Below are 16,492 nucleotides of genomic sequence, written 5' to 3'. Positions count from 1 at the left end.
AAGTGCTGCTTATATTAACAAGTTAGATAGAAAAGAGGAAGAGTCAGCATGCCAGCCACAATAGCACCACACTGTGCTCTGGGGATTTGTGCCTGGAATGACCTCCACCTGTACCCTATCACCACTCTTAAAAAAGATGGTGAGGGGAACAGCTTCTTCCTTCCCACCATAGCCTATTCCTAGGAATCCAGAGACCACTCTCTGGGAGCAGAACTTGCATAAGAATTATGGGCTAGGGACTGAACAGTCTGAGAAGAGGTAGAATCACTTGAGAGAGGCCACACAGAGTTCATAGTCCCAACTCTCCTACCCCCAGGCTGTATAACCTTTGCTGGATGTAACCTCATGTACAGGGGTCCCACCGTACACTCATCCCTTGCTATACAAGCACAACTGGTTTTCAACGTTCTGCTCGTAGGCAAAAACTCATAAGAGGGATACTAAATTACCATTAAAATACCATGTAAAAGTCTCTGATTGGTTCCTAGTGCTCAGGGTAGGAGTGGCAGCATGTGGTGCTGCTGTTGAAAGATAAGTGAAGCTTGGGTTTTGTGGGGGAGGTTAAAGGCTGGGGGCAGTTTGGGGCCATGAATGGGAGGGAGGGTTAAAATCTGGTGGTGGGTTGGGTCCGTGGGGTGAGCTGGGGGTTCAGGCTGCTGCAAGTTGTATCCGTGGAGCGGGTGAGGGGGTTAAGGCTGCTGCAGGCTGGGTGTGCAGGCCCGCAGAAGGAGTCAGGCTGTGGCAGGTTAGGTCTACGGGCCTGGCAGGGGGAGGGGGTCAGGCTGCTGCGGGTTGGGGTCGCAGGGCATCAGGCTATCGCGTATTAGGTCTGAAGGACTAGTGGGGCCGCGGGGCCAGTGGAGGGTAAGTTGCTGTGAGTTGGTGCCACGGGGCCAGCGGGGGGGAGGGTGGTCTAGCCGCTGTGGGTTGGGGCCACGGGGCTGGCGGAGTGGGTCTGGCTGCCGTGGGTTGGGGCCACAGGGCCGGCAGGGGGTAAGGCTGCAGCAGGTTGGGGCCGCAGGTCAGGCTGCCGTGGGTTGTGGCCATGGGGGTCAGGCTGCCGCGGGTTGTGGTTAAGGTGTGGCGGGTTGGGTCTGAGGCCTGGCGGGGGAGTCAGACTACAGCAGGTTGGAGCCATGGGGAGGGGGTTAGGCTTGTATTAACAGGGGGAGTTCACTCATCTAGTGAACTAAGGTAAGTATATGCGTCCCTTGTTTAAGCGAGTATTCATCACTAAAGTACTCATTTAACAAGGGATGAATGTAATCGGGAATGCCTCACACAGTGGCGTCCAGTAGCTGTCCTGCCAGGGATTAACAAGGAGAGGCTGAAGCAGTGCACTGGAAATCCAGGAGTCTCTTCCTTCGTATTAACATACAGGAAAAGTTGTGGCCTTGCTGAAATCAACCTCCATGTTTTTTTTTAATGTTTATTGACTTGATTTCCAATACTACGTGTCCACTTACATGAACAATTGCACATGTAGGTAGAAACACGTATTTGATGGTGCAAAGAGTCATGGGAGCAGTAAGTCCCAGTGAGTTTTGTGAAAGGAAATTCTAACACTGAGCACAGGTGCTGAAATCTGACAGTTCACATTCAAAGCATAGCCACATACATGAGCATGCACTGTTTTACATACACATGCGTAAACCTCTGATGGAGTATCAGTTAGAAATGTAACCTATGCTTATGTGCATTTTCAAATACAGGTTGAACCTCTCTCACCCAGTACCTCGGGACCTGACAGGTGCTGAATGAGAGAATTTGCCAGACCATGGGAGGTCAATTTTATCTAGCAGCATTACTAACACTTCCACAGCAAACTGGGCTCTTAGAGGACATTTAAGGGTAAATTACAGCTAACTAATAGCACAGAATACTGCGAGCCATGACTGGAAGCTGTAAACAAATTTTATGAGACAACAGGAAACTTGGCCCCACCCATAAGTGACCACCTGGCTAATTAAAATCATGCTGGATCATGGATGTTGCTGGATGAGAGTTCCAAATTATAGAGGTTCAGCCTGTGGTTCTCTCTGTTTCTTATCATTTACACTTTTTACCCAGTCTCTTAAAGCTTATGCAATAAAGTAATTTGTATGGTCAAAAATTCTGTTTATCGTTAACAAAAAATTAGTTGTTAAAAATGCACATTATCCTTTTACTACAAAAGATGATTTTCTGATTGCACAATCAAGTTAAAAAATGCCACACTGGCATGGCATAAAAGAAAAAGAAAATTGGTCTTGTTCCACTTTAGGCACTCTATACAAATACTGGGGGTAGTGAGGCCCTTTGCATTCAATATACATGTACTCAGGTAATTTTAATTAATTTATTTCTTTCACAGTATTTGCACTTAACAGTAGGTGCAGCTTTGGCATAAGAATCTACAGTAGCATTAGAATTGCTTACTTCATCCTCCATTAACTAAGAACCACGTTTTGTAATCCTAACTTACATGGAAGATTTGATTACCTGTAAGTAATGTGGCAGGTGGGCAGAACCACCAGAAAGAGCTTTTGATTAAATATTGGACAGTGTGATGTGCCACAGCTCCAAAGTTTGTCTGTTAACAACTTCATCCTACTCTCTTCTGAAACTGAACTCTTTCCCAGTTTCATTCATCACACAGCACTAACTGCTTTGCTCACTACTACACTACCCGCACGCAAGTATATATAAGTAACCTGCACCAATGCTTAGTATAGCCCAACTGATGTCACCAGGGCTTCTCTTATGCTAGACTTTGCTAGTCTTCAGGTGGCGGCTCCCTTCCGTATTACCTAAATCAATTTAGGAAGAACAGCAGGTAGTAGCTGACCCCCAACTACTCCCTAGGGATGTATGATACCCAGAAAAGTCTGGAGAACTAGCAGAGCTATTTTCTGCCCATGTGCTCCAGAGCAGAGCTGGTCAGCTGCCTGGTGTGAAGGGTGGGAAGGAATGTGTTGAATTCCATAAAGGGGAACAGTAGGAATCTGGAGATTTCCTGGAAACATTCAGAATTATCTTTGGCACAGTGCAACTCCATACTGCCCCAGTTCAGAGTATATCACAGAGGCTACCTTCTTCTGAGAATGTGCTATTAGCAGAATTTGTCCCAAAATTGCCTAACAAAGCATTGAATAATCATGCATGCAACCCAACCAATACTCTGTCTTAGCAAAAAGGTGATCTGCTGTGTCAGATTTAATTAACTTTATATGCTTAAATACACCAATTTATATGCAATCATATTAGATTTGCTGTATCTGGAGTGCATTTAAAATGATCTTCCGTATTAAAGATGCCCCATCTCCCTGCTTTTGAACTTCACTGACCTATTAAAATACTTACAAAACATTAATGGAATCCATTAAAACTTGAGGAGGGTAATCTTTTGAATAGAGGCATTTAAACCTCCATAGAATGTAAATTACCATTCTTATTTCAGAGAATCCATTTGAGCTGGGTTTTTGAAAGGATCCTAAAGAGGATATCTGCGCAGCAACTAAAGAACTGCATCTGGACCAAGCCAGCTGATTCGGTCTTGCGGGACTCAGGCTGGAGGGGCTCTTTCATTACTGTTTAGCTTGCACTCTGGCACCCTCCCCTGCACAAGAAAATATAATTATATGCAAACCAAGTTGTGAGTCAATATAAAATCCGAGCTAATGCAAAGCTCTGAAGGCAATTTTTTTAGGAAAATAAGAGTAAAAGCAAAACAGTTTGAGGCACCATTGTCCTGGAATGAATAGTTTTCTCTTGTAGGTTTTGTATAAGAACTTCTTCCTGGTATAAACAAACATCTGTATTTATTCATCTTACCTTCATATAGCCAGTCTGCAATTCCATTAAAAATAATTCCTTCTTTTCCTGAAGATGTCAATCGCAATGAGCTACTCTTTACATCAGGTTGATAGTAGATGTTGTTTTCAAAAATATAAATCTAGATGAGGTAAAAGAGGTAATGTGTGGGAAATAACATGTTGGTATGCATAAATGAATGTTTTCTTGCTCAGTGATAGAAACACAATTTCCACAGTTTCAGAACAATCCAAAGAATAATTCATCATAATTTAAATTGAAGATCTCTTTAGACTTTCTGGTATCATCAATTTCTAAGAAATTTGTACTATTCATGTAGCCCTGAATCCTCTCTTTTTAAGTATCATACCAACTCAAATATTTCTACTACCTTTAGCCAATTTTAGCACAACCTCAAACCCACCCAGTTTGTAAAGAGGCTAAAATGCCCAATTTTATTACAACATATAATGAAATATTTTGTTCATCCCATTTTTATTCTTTTATTTATATTTCCATCTATGAAAATGGCTATATTTGTAATCTATATCTAGATAATATAATTTGCAGATATAGATCCCTGCTTTAATATTTACTTTAACTTAATATTTAATGTTTTTTCAGGGCCTGGTCCAAGATAGTGGAATGAACTCTTTGAGAAACTGAACACCATGACAGTTCTCACCACCGTCCACTCAAAGAGAAAGATACATTCTTTGACCCTGATTTCTCTTACATAAATGGCAATGTACATTTTCATTTAAAACTACACAAGACACTCCACTACATGTGGTTCTCCACTGGGGAAACATGATGGAACAAACACCTGAAAGATGTTAGTCACATTACTTAATGTGCTATTGGAATGCAGTTGTTACTAGGGTGTTGGGCATGGCATAAGAACTTCTGTAGAACAGCATAAAATTCTGCCTCTTCCCTTGTATTAGACAGGGATCCTCCCTTCAGCTTTCACATTTTTTCCCAGAAACACGCTTTTTTGGAATGTGCTGTTTCTGGTCTCTGCATTGGCACTATTTGCTCCCTCTTTTCACCTGATATCAATTACAAATATACACCACCAAAACTAAGACACACAAAGCTATAACAAACAGAAAGGAAAACGGGGAATCATAGGTGATCTGAATTTCTGTAATAATGGCTCTGAAAAGGAGATATTGACAATCCTTTTTTTCTTCTGTTTTCCCTCATCTCTCCCTCTCACCTGTTGTCAACATTCATGAATTGTTCTAATTGTAAATTTCTCAGCGATTATTGCCTTTTTTATCTTTAAAGTGCTTACCCACACATGCATTTGCCAAGCACACCAAAACAATAAAGCAATTCCTAAGAACATCCATGCACAGTTGCATTTTAGCAGGCAGGAAAATGCAGATAATGAATCAATAGAAAAACAATGCACAGTAGAACTTTTGGTGCTAATGTCCCTTTGATATGCATTCATGCTAAATTGGTGGTTGTTTAATTGTAGTAAATGCATTTATTCATCATATGTCACTTGTGGGAATAATACCCATCTAAAGTTAAGTATTGTTGACCTTAGCACTGCTTTCCTCTCCCCTTGCCAATTATCATTTGAAACAGATTTCCCTAAGCATCCTTAAATTGCAGACTTTTATTGATGTTTAATAATATCTCTACCAGGATTTCTACTTCATAAAGCAATAAAGTTGAAGAGTTTCATACTATGAGCACTGAAGCATGTTTTAGCTATTATCAGGAATAAAGGGTAGCTTGGGACAAAGTTACTTTATAGTCAAAATTTCAAAACCCTATGTTCAATTCAATCTTGAAGTAAAAATAATAGGTGCAATTTTTATGATTTCAGAAGACACATAAATTATCCAGAAGTTCTGACCAGTAATTACATTTATATTTGAAGATGTAGTTCAGAATTTCTGAACTTGAAAAATGCGACACAACTTTACTCTTGGAGAAGATATGGAGTAAGAATTTCAATGATGCCAACGTTCTGTGGGACGCAATGATAGACAGTGTAGTCAGTATATGTTTCTAGGGGGAACAGAGTGGGAAGATAAGTTTGTTTTTGCTGGCAAACAGAAATGAACATAAGTAATGCCAGGTAAGGTGGACTACTTAATTGTTTAAGGAAGGTGAAATAAGATAATTTTGCCAATCGGTTTCCTTTTTATACAGTTAGAAGTGTTTGTTTATGCTAAGATGATTCTTCAGGAAGTGAGATGGGTGTGGCACCCACAAGCCTGCCAACCGGGCAGGGGGGAGGGCAAACGGGGCAGTTGCTCCCAGGCCTGTAATTTCAAAGCTAGGGGGACAGGTTGATATGTTGGAGGATAAGGATAGGGTCCAGAGTGACCTAGATAAATTGGAGGATTGGGCCAAAAAGAATCTGATGAGGCTCAACAAGGACAAGTGCAGAATCTTGCATTTGGGATGGAAGAATCCCAGGCATTGTTACAGACTGGGTGCCAACTGGTTAAGTAGCAGTGCAGAACAAAAGGACCTGGGGATTATGGTGGACGAGAGGCTGGATATGAGTCAACAGTGTACCCTTGTAGCCAAGAAGGCTAATGGCATATTTGGGTGCACAGGAGATCTACAGAAGTTATTATTCCCCTCTATTTGGCACTGGGGATGCCACATCTGGAGTATTGTGTCCAGTTCTGGGCCCCCCAGTATAGAAAGGATGTGGATGCATTGGAGAGGGTCCAGCAGAGGGCAATGAAGAAGATTAGGGGTCTGGAGCACATGACCTATGAGGGGAGGCTGAGGGACTTGGGATTATTTAGTTTGCAGAAGAGAAGAGTGAGGGATGATTTGATAGCAGCCTTCAACTTCCTGAAGGGAGGGCTCTAAACAGGATGGAGAGAGGCTGTTCTCAGAAGTGACGTATGGAAGAACAAGGAGCAATAGTCTGAAGTTACAGAGGGGAAGGTGTAGGTTGGATATTAGGAAAAAGTATTTCAACAGGAAAGTGGTGAAGCACTAGAATGCGTTACCTAGGGAGGTGGTGGAATCTGCATTCTAGAGGTTTTTTAGTTCGAGCTTCACAAAGCCCTGGCTGGGATGATTTAGTTAAGGCTGATCCTGTTTTGGGCAGAGGGCTGGACTGGATGACCTCCTGAGGGCCCTTCCAGCCCTAGAATTCTATGATTGTATGAAAGATGCTCAGTGCTCCTGCTGCCACCACTGCCAGAAAAACCATGGAGTTCTGTGCTGCCACTCCACATATATTTCTGCCATAAGCCCTGCTCCTTCTGCCCTCTGCACTGCTGGGCTCCAATGTCTGGCATTATGTCTAGTGGAGTTCTTACAATATATAGAGATGCTTATAATTGGGTAAAAGAACAACAATTTGGAAATGTTATCTTATTTGTTGGGGATTCTTTGAACAACTAGCTCAATCTTGTGTCTTATAGCAGAACGATAACAAGGACAAAATGTTACCGTATTCCTCTTTTTCCTCTTACCCCTCAGTTTGTTTCTGTTTCAAACTGTGACAGAATCTTTAAAGTCTGGTTGCTGTAGTGAAAAGCTTTCATTTAAACACTACACTGTCAGTCTGAAAGTGGGAGTAAAAACTACTCCTATAACTGAACCATGAAAAGGGTCTCTAATCTTGTTACTTTTCCACAGTATGTGTTGCTAATTGAATTTGACACATTAGACATAAGAAAATATCTCACAAGGAACATGCAGGTGTTGGTTTGACTGATCACATGGTAATGAACTCTTATTCGCTAATATTTATTTTATAAAGTGCTCCATCCCCATTCTTTCATTACATCCAACCCGCCTTCTTTACATCCTTCAAACATTCTCACAAACACCTGAATGTAATCTCTTATCACAGATGCATCATTCCTATTCATAACTTCTGAGGTCTGGAGTAACTGGGGACCTGAATCCCATCTTTACCTACTAGCTCACTGCGAGAATCCAGGCTCTAGGGATGACTTTATTTGTTAGCTAAAAACAATGAGACTGTTACAGATACTAAAAAATTAAACAGGATTTAAATCCATGACCTTGCAGAACTAAATCGACCATCAAGTAGACCAAACATGCTGCTTTAAATCATCCCTTCCATTGCTAGATCTCTGCAGTGCTGTGTAGTAGTTAGTCCCAAAAGGATAATGTGCTCATGCTTGATATTGTAGAAATACCTTAGAATAAATCACCATTAAGTTCAGTCATTCAGCCCCAGACTGTAACTTTGAGCACTTGTTATAATTCATCTGATGCCATTTTTGAATTACCAGGGTACATAAAAAGTGTATAAAACCACAGAAATTATTCCAGGCAGATTTCTTACAAACATGTAAAAGACCAAAAGCCCATTGTCATTGGGTTTAAAATGTTTCACACTGTGGTTCATATGAGAGCATTTATTTTTATAGATCAATTGACCACATTCCACTCCTTGAAAACAAGGCCTGAGAATGAAAATATTAAAATCTGCTAGTATAGTGCAGCAGACAGCATAATTACAGCAACGTTAGCATTCAAACCAATTAGTAGTAACCTTAACATGAAAACAGCTAACATCAGGCTTAATCATGTCTTTGCTACAAGCCCTGAACAACTGATACAATGCCTCAGGAGAAGTCCACGCTTCTAGAAGTCAAGATCTGACTCTCTGGTTTTTGCTCCTTGTGCTGGAAGTATATTGTGTCAGATCTGAAGTCCTTGCTGGTGCAACATAATTCTCCTGACATGCCCTTATGACTTGTGAGTCTCCTAGCTGGCAGAACTGATTGAGGTGGTGCTTCACTCCCCTTTGTTCAGCCACAGAAGCCAGGCCATAGACTAGCCCACAGTTATGATTATAGTCAGGACAGTAATGTACTTTCCCTAGGACAATCGAAGGCTGTAAAAGGAATTTGAGGCAGATTATTTTTTTGTACATTGATGAGCTGCATAGTATTATAATGTAAGTGTCACTAATACATGGCAACAACGGATAAAACCATCTGTAATGTGTCTTGCAACAAACTGACACTGATCAGCTAAGTGTCTTGAGCACGTGCTCCTTTCCTACAGCTCCAACAATTGAAAGCAGGAAGGCTGAATGTAATCAAGAGGAATCCTCTTAGAATTTCAAAGTGAAATTGAGTTCTAAGTGAAACGGAAAGAACATATTAATTTGTTTCCTGAATGTACAATTATGCAAGTGTGATGTGCCATTTGGAGGCCAAGCACTTAGGGGATTATTTTGGATGGTATAAATTTCCTACCCAAAAACAGATGGGGAGAAATGTTATATATGCCGAGCATTCAGAAATCAAGAGTCATGCCCCAGGAAACCCTGTCAGATTGACAGAAAACCAAGAATTTTTTATTTCTTTTTATTTGTCTTTGGATTTGGGGCCTTTATGTTGAAACTTTTCAGGAAATGGTTTGCCTGTTCCACAAAGTTTTCCCGATCTCCAAAAATTCCCCTGTTCCAACTCAAGACAAAATAATGATATCTGAAATGTTTCTGAAAACCAAATCTCTGAAAATAAATTTGGTTTGGATCAATCAAAATATCACATTCAATAACATCAAAATATTTTGAAATGAAAAGTCTCCGAGAATTGGAAGCTCAGAATGTTTTGTTTTGAAAAATTGAAACACATATTTCAACAACTTATGGCTTTTTTCAGAGTGTTTTTGATTGAAATATTTGTCAGAACCAATCCTATTTGTTAGAGGATTTATCACCCTTCCACTTTCTTGGTTCTTCTCACCTGAACAGAAAATAGCAATACCCAAAGTTTAGAGATGCAAACAACACAATATTTCCTGGGATTAGCTTCCACCAAGCAAGAATCCAGCTTCCATTTTTCCCAACTTACTTCGTGTTTGCCCCCAGACTTTACATAGTGATATTCTCAGCCATACCTTCATCCAGGGCTTTTTTTCTGGTGGAATGGTGCAGAATGCCCACCACTTTTTTTTTGCTGGCCCTGCCATTTTTAAAATGTGGCTGGGAAGCTCTGAGCTGCATGTGGCTTTTTAAGGGGATGATATGCAGCTCCTGCTGCTGCTGCTGCTGCTTGCTTCTGGCTCACAGTGCCCTGCTGTGCTGAAGGAGGGACTCAGCTGGTTTATGGATGGTCATTAAATCAATTAAACTGAAACCTTCCTTCAGCATGAAAGGGTGCTGTGAGCTGCCCCTCCTGATTTACCTGGGTGAGCCGGAGGGATGGCGGGGAGCTGCAGGTGGCCGCTGAAGGAGAAGCACCTACACGTGGAGCTCCTCCTACATAAGGTGAGTCAAGACAGTGGTTGGGCAGGGAGGGCAGTTTGGGGTTGTGTGTGTGTGTGGGGGGGTTAAACTGTTGGGGAGCTTATGCCAGTGGGGGGAGGGTTGGGACCACGTTGGGGGGATTAAGCCACCAGGGGGCAGGTTGGGGCAATATGGGCAGGGGGATTTAAGACAACGGGGGGGACTCAGGTCCTGTCAGGGAGGCAGCTGCTGGGGGGGAAACTTAGGACCTGCTGAGGGGTGGCTCAGATGCTGTGAGTGGCTCAGGCCTCTCGGGTGAGGACGGTTTAAACTGTTGAGGTGCAGTTTGGGCCCCATGCATGGGGGTTAAGCCACCAGGTGGGGTGTGGATCTTGGGGCAGGGGAGAGCAGGGTGGGGCTTGAGTTCTGCCACCTTCTTTTTCCAGAAATAAAGGACTGGCTTTATCAATCATTTTACTGAAATTAACCAATTCTAACGTATTCTAACATGATTATCTAACCTATTATATCCCACCACTTTCACTGGTGTACACTGAGCAAAATTAATTATACAGCAATCAGAAACAATCAAGGAACCAGACAGATCATACAAACAACAGGAGAGTGGGTAGTCTCAGAGGTGTAGCCATGTTCGTTTGTATCTTTGCAAAACAAAGCAAGCAGATCTGTAGCAACTTAAAGACTAACAATTTTATTTATTACATAATACACTTTCATGGGAAAGACCTGCTTTTTCAGTTTCTGGAGCAGAACAGAGAGAACTGAGACATTAGCTAAAGATAAAAATTAAAAAGTAAAGGGGTGAGGGAGAAAAAGAGAGAAACCTCTGGGAAGAAGAAAGTATGTTAAGTGGGATGTTTGCCATAAGGGTGTGGTGGTCATAAAAACAAAAAGGAATAAGGATTTCACAACCCCAACCCTTGAAAGACAACGAGCTATCAACCTAAGCTTTTTCTTAGATCTTCTGGGCTGTCCCCGGTATCTGGAGACAATAGAATAGATTGCATTTCTAACTGTCGAAAATTGCTTTATTTCAACATCACTGGTTTGGGATGCGAGGGTGTGGCCGTAAGTTTCCTAGCTCATGACTGCTCCTGATGCTTAGCCAAAGGCTTAAGAACAAAACTCCAGACTATCATAGTGAGACAAGACCCATATGCTGGCAGACTGTGATTTTGATTCTCCTTTTTTATACTCCTGTAAGTAGCTAAATGATAAGATTCTTAAATACTAAATTCTTAAAGTATACGTAGGTCTGCAAATCTATATCCTAACACTTTCCCACAAAACATTTCAGTCTGAATCAATCAGTATCTTCTGATAAAAACATTTTGTTACAAAATACCAAACCAGTTCTATTTTATACTACACATAGGCCACATTTTCAAGCTTTACTCTGCAAACATGAGGTTTGGATACTTATTTTGTTTTGGTTAATATTAGTGGTATGACTATAGCTTCTAAATGACCCAGTCCTGGACAAGCACTTCTTGGTGATAGGTGTTGCACCATTAAAAAAAAATAGCAAAAACAAAAACATCAACAAAAAAAACCCCTCAAGATTTTTATTTCATCACATACCTCCAAGGGGTGGTCTTGAAACAAAAAACACGATATCATGCGACGTGTTAAAACCATGAGAGTTGGCAACACTGAAGTAGACTGTGCTAGCTTTATCCATGTTAATACACCTAAGTGCTATAGAAACTAACTTTCTAACTAACTAATTAAATAAATAAATAAAAATAGCAAGCCACTTGTCTGGGATGCCAATCCTGACATGGACATAGTTAATTTTACTAATGCGATCAGTTGAGAGTATTCAAAGTATTAAAATTAAGCATATGTGTAACTATTTAAAGGAGCAGAGCTTTGAGGCACATTTGCTTACTTACTCAAGAGGGTGATGTCATGTGTCTTAACGTATTCCTTTGGAGTGCTATCTCCAGAAGGGTTTGTGAGTATTGCTCATATATAGTCACTCAGGCTATTTCTGCACGTCACTTTCTCCGAAAGTGTAGAAACGGCCTCAGTGAATATTGAAGGGTTTTTCTTAATACAAGTTCATGACCAGTTATTAACATTATGGTTTTACAGGCACATTCTGAACACTAAAATTTGCTGACCACACCTATTGAATCTTTCAATATTATTAGAAGAGAAATCGCTAAAAGTCTATGAGAGAGAGAGATTCTCATACATTCATCAGTGGTTTTGTGCCTGAAATGCTTTCCCAGCTTTTAGGTGTGATGATAAGAAAATAAATTGAAAAAGGCACAAGGTGGAACGAGGCTCCACTATCTCACATGAAAATTGCTTTACTATTTTTAACTGCTTCTCACTATACCTGTTAGTGTTTTAGGGCACAGACCACTTAGCGAATAAAACTTCCAAGTGTACAAATATCAGACTATGATCTCATCGTTGCATGACCTATTATTTCATTTGAGTGTTATTTGTTTAACCTATTCATTTTCATATTTAACTGGTTAACATCTTCTAAACTTTGTTTAATTAAATCATTGCTTTTAATGACCAGGGTCCCAGAGGAGCCAGCTGAGGTGACTCAATCAGGATGAACTGCCAAGAAAGGGAGAACCAATTGCCATTGCTGGAAGTTATTCCAAGCCAGCACAAAACTGCCTCTATGATACCTTACTGGTCACCCAAAAACCAAAACACAGTCTCTTAAAACAAGGGTGGACACTAAGACAGACATGGTTCACCACGGTTAGGACCTGGGGGGGGGGCACTGCTGCTGCATTAACCTGTACCTCTGCCAGTATGAGTGCTTGCAGCTTCCGTTGGTGGCAGGTCACCATTTCCAGCCAATGGGAGCTGCATGAAGTGGCACGGACTGGTATACCACTTCCCAAACAGCCCATTGACTAGGAACAGTGATCCATGGCCAACAGGAGCTCCGAGTGCCCATATATGCAGAGGCATGGGTAAAAACATCAGTGGTGGCCTGCCAGGGCCTACCCCGCTGAAGTGCATCCAGCCTGCAGGTGGGTTATTGCCTGCCACTACCTTAAAACAACCCATCTTTAGGAAACTAGTCAGACGCCAACTTTAAATGGGATGTGGATCACTGAATATCTCAATCATCACATAAGATAGTTCTACCAATCCCAAAGAATGGGATATATTCCCTCCTCCCCTGCAGATCAATGACTATTCCAGATCCTATCCTAAATACATACGTCTAGCCAATTCCTATTAATAAAACTCAAATTTATTAAAAAATAAGAGAGAGAGAATATTGGTTAAAAGACCAATATATATCCAGATATGAGTACTGTTCTCAAATCAGATTCATATTAGAGATAGTGAAAGTTCTGTAGTTGCAAAATATTTTTTTTAATTTAGTCCATATGCCATATCATATACAGGGTGTTCCATCTTTGAATGGGAATCTCAATACTTATACCTGAAGGAGCCTTCAGCAGATATGAGATAAGAGAAAATATAGATTTCAAGAAGCTTCTTTGCCATTGAGTCCTGGGTTAAAAACAGGCTTTTGATACAACCCCCTGTTTCCAAATGTCATGGTAATTAACATTAGGTAATTTAACCATTAAACAAATTACCACCAACTTTAAAGACAATGAAATTATGTCATCCAGGATTCATTTAAATGTCAATATTCCCTTTGATTTCCTAATCAACATCTATAGAAATAGACAGGAATTAACATCTCACAAGATATAACTTACTATTTTTATACTTTTCTAAAATGTCTTTAGAAGCTGACTCTGGGTCAATTACCCTCCAGGATGCTTAACATCTCCTGGATGTGTGTCATACTTGGCATAAGATTTGTTTCATCTACATAATAGTGCTATCAATAATGTTTTTATCATCTTATTGTAATCAGATAATGTCACAACATCTTTAGGAATAATTTAAATTAGCATAAGTTTTTCTGCTAATAATGAAATTTACTTCAATTTACTGTGAAGAATTAAAGATTTTGTTATCTTTAATGTTTTATGTGTGACACTAAACCTTTTCCCCTTTTTATTGCATCTCAGTCAGCTCCTAAAAAATCTTCATTGATGCCTCACCTAAATTAACTTCTTAAAATACTTTTTTAAAATAGTTTGTAAAATGTTTCACAGTAACTGTAATGTATTCTTCAAGGACTAATTCCTGTAGGCAACACCCAGTTCTTCTCTTAAAACTGTGAAGGCTGGTCTACTGCTAATAACTGGAGTAGCTCCCTGTGCTTTCTTAGGGCTTGTCTATACTTCCAAGAAGATCAACCCATTCTGCCTCAGTCTTCCAGAGTTCAATTTTGTGCATCTGATAAAGACATATAAAATCGATCTCTCTGGAAATAAGGGATATTGCATGGAGTAAGGGAGATCCTTCTTTAGTTAGGGCTGTCAGGTAAGTCGATTTCCAGTACGTCAATTCTAGCTACTCAATTCCTGTGGCTAGAATTGCATCTCTGAAATCGACTTATTTCCCTAGTATAGACAAGCCCTTAATCCCTTTCACAAGTGCAGGTGGAGAAGATCCATGGAGCGGCAGAATCTCCAGATATTGCTCCCTACTCCCTGCCCATCCCTCTCTCAGACGTCTGTGTATTTCAAAGCAGGGTATATGGATGGAATTAGATTTATCTCTATGCAAAGGGTGTGCACCTTTCTTCTAGTTGTAGAGTGTAATAAATAAATGAATTAAATAACAATGGAAGGTACTGATAACAATCAAATTGCATTTTAATTAACATATGATTTATGATTATTTATCATAGCTTCAGTAAAAAGCTAACCTCCATCCCAAATGGTTAACAAAAGAGGAAAATCTGCTCTAAGATTAAGATTAATCGTTTCCAATTACTTATAATTGTTTCCAATTACTTGTCCATAGTTTGTCTGTGACCAAGTTATATGACTCAGTGACTGATAACAACAAGACAAGCAGAAAACATTGTCCAAGGTAATGGAGCCATACACTGCAATTTACTGATTGTCCACTATTTTTAATAGTCTCCTGAAATTTAATTTTCAAGATGGAAATATAACAACACCAAATATCCAGTTTCTTGTCATAGGGGAAATCAACAACAGTTCAATCACAAGAAAACAGACCTTTGTTACATGCTACAGAATATAAAATATGTTAGTACCTCCATCATACTCCAAAGTAGTACAATTATGGTTAGTGAGCTGAGAAGATTAATGCATTTCTCCATACCCTAGACTTGTTTAGGTTCATCTGAAGTCCACAGCAAAAGCCCCCCTCCCCCCTACACACAAAAATCATTTTCTCTGTGTTCTTAGGCTTCATGTATTAAAGTAAATTACTGTTATGAAATTAGAGAGTGTCAACTATGTTAGAAAGTATGTCTGATTAGCCCAACACCCTCAATATTAAAAGCAAATAGATCATTATCTTGTTCATATATGAACAAATTTAAAAGCACAATCGCATTTTACTGTTTAAGAGTCCGTGTTCTCTATGCGTAGCACCAGGCAATATCCCTGTCAGAATCTCACCCATTACAATAAATTATTTCATATCTGGCATTCTATCATCTGTAACTCTCCAATAACTGGCACATTAACCATAAGTAAATTTTAGTTATGTTTTCCATAAGTACAGTATAGTGAAAGTAAATACAAATACACACAGCAAATACAGTAAAGTACATAGTGTACAATGCTACTGTTGTTGGTAAATAAAGTACTCCGCGCACATTTTTGTTTTTTTCTTTAGTGTTATGCATTGCTAGTTATACCTCTCTATTATCCAGAACATCTGAGCATCTGGCAAACTCCCAGCCCCAGGGCTGCTGGCTATGGAAATGTTTACTTTAGTATGAAGCCTTAAAATTAATCACACTCAACAATGTCTAAACTGTAATCAGGAAGCGTTACTGCAGCACTTGTAGGCATACCTGTGGTAGCTTTAATCTAGCTTTCAATGGACTATGGAAACCTAAATTCTTTTGAGGATCTAGGCCCAGCCACTGAAAACCAGAGAGTTTGCGGTCCATTGGCACATCAGTGGATCTGAAACTGTCTCAGTCTTTCAGCTCAGATAGGAAAAGGGTACAACAGCAATGGAGGTATTTGTAACTCAAAGCTACAGCAGCCAAAATGCAATGCCACTATTGCTTTATAGCCTGAAGCAAAGTGTTTCCTTCCCTGATTTCCAGAGAATTCCCTAGAGCACAGGTGTTTTTTGGGTTGCTTGCTGATCAAGACTTACACTGATGTCTCCCTTGACAGAAAGAATCCATACATTTCTGACTTCAAACTTGGGCACTTATATGTCCCTTCACAACATCTCAGAAGGTTAGGTGTAGTGAGAACTTTTACCAGGGTGGTCTATCCCTCTATAGGTCAAGGGAGTGTGGCTAAATCAGCTTTGCTCTGGATCAGTGCTGGGAATCACCTATCCCAATGGATAGCATCAAGTGAATGGGGATGATGATTACCAGCCAGAGGTTATAAC

General features: G+C 40.2%; 1 protein-coding gene across 1 annotated transcript in view; it reads right to left on the bottom strand.

Moving 5' to 3' along the window:
• DPP10 (dipeptidyl peptidase like 10) overlaps positions 1-16,492 on the bottom strand; it is a 111,232-nt gene that overhangs the window by 76,031 nt on the left and 18,709 nt on the right. The window contains exon 3 of the mRNA XM_075000693.1: positions 3,814-3,934. The gene's annotated coding sequence lies outside the window, so the exon portion shown is untranslated. The remainder of the gene's footprint in view (positions 1-3,813; positions 3,935-16,492) is intronic.

Source organism: Carettochelys insculpta, chromosome 8 (genome assembly GCF_033958435.1).
Source record: "Carettochelys insculpta isolate YL-2023 chromosome 8, ASM3395843v1, whole genome shotgun sequence".
Classification (NCBI taxonomy): Eukaryota; Metazoa; Chordata; order Testudines; family Carettochelyidae; genus Carettochelys; species Carettochelys insculpta.
This window is presented reverse-complemented; position numbering and strand designations above follow the sequence as displayed.